We start from the raw sequence: 6,000 nt of genomic DNA on the forward strand, positions 1-6,000 counted from the left end.
TCGTGTCCTAATTACTCCTTAATTCCTGTGCAAATGGGGCTCCACTCCAATTTCTCTTTTATAGCAACCTTGTTTCAGCCTCAAACACCAAATGCAACAGTGTCTTCACAATTCTCACCCTTTTAAAGTTCTCTGCATTGTTCCTTAATTTGTTTACCACTTTCTAAACTCCCTACTATTGACTTCATGATCCTCCACTTTCTGGATTTGCCCTCCATCCCACTAATTGCTTTGTCTCCTTTTTCTATTTCCATCCTCTGAATGACACAATTTCTCAATATTTTTCCTTTTTCTTTGTTGTCCACAGTCTATTTCTCAGAGAGTTTATCTAAGCTCACAGCCTCAACAAGGCTGGTAAATCCATCTATCCCTCTAACCTCATTTATTCATTCCTTCAAAGTTTATTTATTGATCACTTGCTGTGTAGCAAGCACTGTTCTATAGCAAGGAGAGATAAACAAGATGGCTCTTCTCATGGAGCTTACACTCTAGTGCAGGCGTCCCCAAACTACGGCCCTGTGGGCCGCATGCGGGCCCCTGAGGCCATTTATCTGGCCCCCACAGCACTTTCGGAAGGGGCACCTCTTTCATTGGTGGTCAGTGAGAGCAGCACTGTATGTGGCGGCCCTCCAATGGTCTGAGGGACAGTGAACTGGCCCCCTGTGTAAAAAGTTTGGGGACCCCTGGAAAGCAAACAACAAATCAGTTAGTTATTGAGCCATATAGCATTTCAACAATATTAATGAAACTTTTAAACTTTCATGTACATAATCTCAGTTATCTATTAGATTCTAAAACTACTGAGGGTAAGAATTTTCATAAGACTATGCTACCACCTTATACTTATTTGTACGATGGTTTACTTTAAAGATACACTTACACATAGTTGGTCATTTTTTCCTAAGAACTTTATTTACAAATACCCCAATATAATTTCATACGTTCTTGATGATATACAAAAACTTTGAAACCTATCCAGCTGTATACCAGGGACACATTTTGGGGCAAGTTACTTAACCTCTCTGCAGCTTTGTTATTCTTGTTTCCAGGAGATCCTTAACTCATAAGCCTCATACACCAATGGGGACTCCAGGCCAACACTTTGAGGGGCCTCTGTGTCCTAAGGGGAGGGCCTCTGGATCCAGGCATCTTGGATTCACGTGCTAACTCTGGTGCTTTCTAGTGTTTGACCCTTACCAAGTTATTTAAACTCCTTGTGCCTCCATATTTTTATCCATCAAATGAGGTATTCCCTAGAATTGTCATGAAGATTAAATGAGTTGATACGGTAAAGTACTTAGAAGAGTACCTGGCATTTAATAAGTGCTACATGTATGTTTGCTATTTTAATCCATTTATAAACATACTGTATCATTTTCAGAGAAAACCAGATCACTAGATTTTATCTGTTGGAATCTTACATTAAGGTTTGAATCTTGGACTTTTATATCTTGGATGCTTTAAGAAATTCATATTATCAAACAACATTAAAAGAAGAAATATATTTTATGTCTTTTAACTACAGAGAATAAGTTTCTAAAAATGAGTACTGATTTTCTGTCCATTTAAGATTATAAAAATATATTTATACAAAACAAAACAAAAAGCACATGAAATCCATTAGTTCAAAAGCTATATTTAAAACAAATAGATCAGATGGCAGATATTTAATACACACTAAAACTGTTAATGTCACAGGTAAGGATTAAAATGCACCAACAACCAGAAGCTGGGCGTAGAATTGCTGGTGTCGTAATCTGCTGTAGCACTTTGCTGTGCATTTGAGCTGAAACTAACAGGAAAAGCATCTCTTCCACACTTCTCCCTCCTTAGGTTTGTGGTTTTGAAGCATATCCCCCAAGATTTTTTGTGTGTTTTTTCCCCTGTCTAATCACCTAATCTTTATTATTTAAGTCAGAGGGGAAAAATAATTCTAGAAAAACAAGTGGAAAAAGCAATTTCTACAACAGAGAAACAAACTAGTGATAATCTAGATCACTTAGCAGTTAAATTTACCCAGTAAAGACCTAGTTTTGGGTTCTGGCTGGTTGGCTCAGCAGTAGAGTGTTGGCCTGGTGTGTGGATGGTTTGATTCCCGGCCAGGGCACACAGGAGAAGTGCTCATCTGCTTCCCCACCCTTCTCCCTCTCCTTTCTAACTCTCTCTTCCTCTCCCTCAGCCAAGGCTCCATTGGAGCAAAGTTGGACCAGGCACTGAGGATGGCTCCATGGCCTTTGCCTCAGGCACTAGAATGGCTCCAGTTGCAACGGAGCAACGCCCCAGAGAGGCAGAGCATCGCCCCCTGGTGGGCATGCCGGGTGGATCCAGGTTGGGTGCATGTGGGAGTCTGTCTCTCTGCCTCCCTGCTTCTCACTTCAAAGAAAAAATAAAGGAGGGATACTTATTGACATCACTGGCTCCTGGGGTTCTGTGCTCAGCCTGCAGCACACGCATCCTGGGCATTATTTTGGTCTCTTCTTTTCCCAGACTTCCCAGGGCCCTGGAAAAGAGAGGCAGGCTGCCCCATTGCCTTCTGCAGTGGGTGAGGCGGGTAAGCAGTGCCTTTACCGGCTTCTGGGAGGGACAGGAGGGACATGGTGAAGATGCCAGCCCACTTCCCAGAGGAGGGGTTGGCCACCATTTCACCTCAGCCTCTCCTTGGCTGCTTGCTCCTCGTCTCTCTCAGCAGTCTCTTTCTCCGATTGCCCCTTAAATGTTGCCCTTCCCCAGAGGTCCATCCTCAGAGCCCTCACTTCTTTCTGCTGACCCCATCCACAGCTGTGTCTCCTCTAACACCTTTACTGAGTATCTTTTTAATAACACAAAATAAAGGTGGGTCTGAATCTGATCAGTACTTGCAATGTATAGGGCATATAGAGGATTGAGGAACACATTACACCAGGAGAATGCAACCAGCAAAATCCAGAGCGTGGGGAACTCTATGGGCAAACATCTTTATTTCTTCAAAAATAAATGACAAAGGAGGGGCATGGAGAGAGAGAAACTATAGGTTAAAAGATTTGAAAGCCCATTATTCAACTCCACTCTGGTTTAATATGAATGCTAATTTAAATAAATTTTTTTAATGGAAATTTGAATCTGACTTGATAGTTAATAATTTACTATTTTTTTCAAATTAAGTTTATTGGGGTGACATTGGTTAATAAAATTATACAGGGGTGGTTTATAGTTGTTTGTGGAAGAGTTAATAGAGCTATTTCAATAATCATAACCTGCATGTCTTTTTTCATATGAGCAACCATAAACCTAATTTTGCCTGTATAGGTTTCAAATGGTCAATTCTGGTACATCATTTGTATATTGCATAGTGTGCCCAACACCCAGGGTCAACTGTCACCACATATTTGACTCCCTTTACCCTTTATGATCCCCATAGTCCTCTTTCCTCTGTTGACCACATTCTGTTGTCTGTGTCTATGAATTGAGGGGTTTTTTTTTTAGTCTTTAAAAATTTTTTTAATACAGTTTATATCTGTAAGGCCAGGGGCTGCTGCCATGGCCATGCAGGTTCAGGTTCTCATTAAATTCAGGCAGACTTTTTAAGAACTGTGGAGCCAGAGGATGGTGGGCCATTCCGTTTATTAAAGTCTCATAACGGAGGATGAGCAAACAGGCAGGGAAGACCACGTCCCTCTCACTCAGGGCTTCCAAACCCTCGACTCATTCTCCAGACTCACCCAGACTCACAGGCCCCCACCAGCCTCAGCACCCTCTTTCTCTCCCTCAACTCTCTGCACTCTCTGCAAAACAGGCTGGGGAATAAAACCCCTTCTCCAGCAAACCATAGCAAACAATCACCCCTCCCAAGCAGGAAGGCAATCCACAATTTGCAATCTGCCACCCTGAGGACAAGCACCTGTAACCTTCCATAGACTATACACACATGGCGCTGCCCCAACACAAGCAAGCACACCTAAAAAAAAAAAAACACTTGTTTACTCAACATTCCACCCCTCTTGCTCTCTTCACAATCCACACCACAGGTATCCCTGTGTAAGGAATGTGTTACATTACATAAACTATAGCAACAGCACAAGTTATACAATTACAAAGGTGCCCTTCACAATGTCTCCCTGAGCACTCTGCTCCAGGTGTGAACTGGAGGCCAGTCTCTAGCCCCTACTCCAAGGTAGGAGGGAGGGCCTTAGGGCTGTATCCATGGAAACCTTAAAGTGTCCTTGCTGCGTCTCTCCATGTATGAGGGCCTTCACCAGAGCTGTCTCCCACCCACCCCCTGCCATCCAAGTCTCTCATATTGTCCAAAAGTGGCATGTCCATCCAAAAAGGGAGCCGGTGCCCTCTCTGGTCGCAAAGAGTCAGTCCATGATAGACAGCCCAGCTCTCTGTGCTAATCAAGATAAAGGTCCAAGGTCCATTGCAGGTTCACATGGGGCCTCAGGCCTCCCCCTGCATCTCTGTCATCATGGAAGCTCTGAAGATGCTGCCCCAAGGAGGAGTGTGTGGCAACAGTGGCCAACCTCTCCACCTCTGCTCTGAGAGCATGATGTCATCCACCCCCACCCCTATGCCCCACAATCGCAGCAAGCCTACCAGGGGCTCAGTAGGTACTCTTTGCTGCTGGGGTTTGTTTTTTTTTAATTATTTTTTATTTTTTTATTTATTCATTTTTTTAGAAAGGAGAGAGAGAAGAGAGAGAGAAGGGGGGAGGAGCAGGAAGCATCAACTCCCATATGTGCCTTGACCAGGCAAGCCCAGGGTTTCAAACCAGCGACCTCAGCATTTCCAGGTCTACGCTTTATCCACTGCGCCACCACAGGTCAGGCCTACTGCTGGGTTTTTACCTTTTGAACAACCACTGGCCAAGCTCTGAGTGTGCGGATGGCAGGTTCAGCCTGAGCCTCCTCATCCTCAGAAGAGGAGCTGGAAATGCCTGCTCCCGCTGACTCAGAACCACTCCATCAGCACAGCTCCATCTTCAGCTCCTGCAACTGCAAGCTCTCGGCCTGAAGCTGAACCTGCCATTGTTCCTCCAACAACTGATGCTGCCAGCGTTCAACTTCCAGGGCAAACTGTAACTCACGACCTGTAGTTCTCTCCAGTTCCAGGCGCTATCGGTGCTCAGCAGCTCTCGAACCCAGTCGGCCTCGCTTTCCAGGGCTCTCTCCAGTTCAAGCCGTTGCTGCTGCTCGCTCTGCAACTCATCCTGGAACTTTCGACTTCAGGCGGATTCTTGCACAGAACTCCTGGTTTCCTCTCTCAGGGCTGTAAAAAGCAGCCAGCTGACAGTCCCCAAAAGGAGAGCCATGGAGAACCACATATTGGAGAGCAATGACTAGTCCTACCCCACCCCTCAAGGGTGGCTGCTACTCCATACCTATCTGATCCGAATCCTGCCGGTTGCACCAGATGTAGAATCAGTGGCTGCCACCATGGCCATGGACGTGCAGGTTCTCATTGGATTCCGGCAGACAGGAAAAGAACGGTGGAGCCGGAGGGTGGTGGGCCATTCATTTTTTAAAGTCTCATAACGGTGGATGAGTAAACAGGCGGGGAAGACCGCTTCCCTCTTACTCAGGGCTTCCAAAGCCCCAACTCATTCTCTGGACTCTCCTGTATTCATAGACCCCCACCAGCCTCAGTACCCTTTTTCTCTCTCTCAACTCTGCACTCTCTGCAAAACAGTCTGGGGAAGAAAAAAACCTTTCTCCAGAAAACAATAGCAAACAATCTACCCTCCCAAGCAGGAAGACAGTCTGCAATTTGCAACCTGCTGCCCTGAGGGCATGCACCCGCAGCCTCCCATAGACTCTGCACACATGGGGCTGCCCCAATGCAAGCAAGCAAACCTACAAAAAAACCCACTTGTTTACCCCAAAATATTCAATATTATTATGTATTAGTTTCAGATGTACAGCAAAGTGGTTAGAAAATCATGAACTTTACAGAGTGGTTCTCCTGCTGCTTCAAGCACCCACCTGGCCCCATCATCATAGTTATTTTTTAAGGCATGATACTCAT

Source organism: Saccopteryx leptura, chromosome 3, assembly GCF_036850995.1.
Source record: "Saccopteryx leptura isolate mSacLep1 chromosome 3, mSacLep1_pri_phased_curated, whole genome shotgun sequence".
Lineage (NCBI taxonomy): Eukaryota > Metazoa > Chordata > Mammalia > Chiroptera > Emballonuridae > Saccopteryx > Saccopteryx leptura.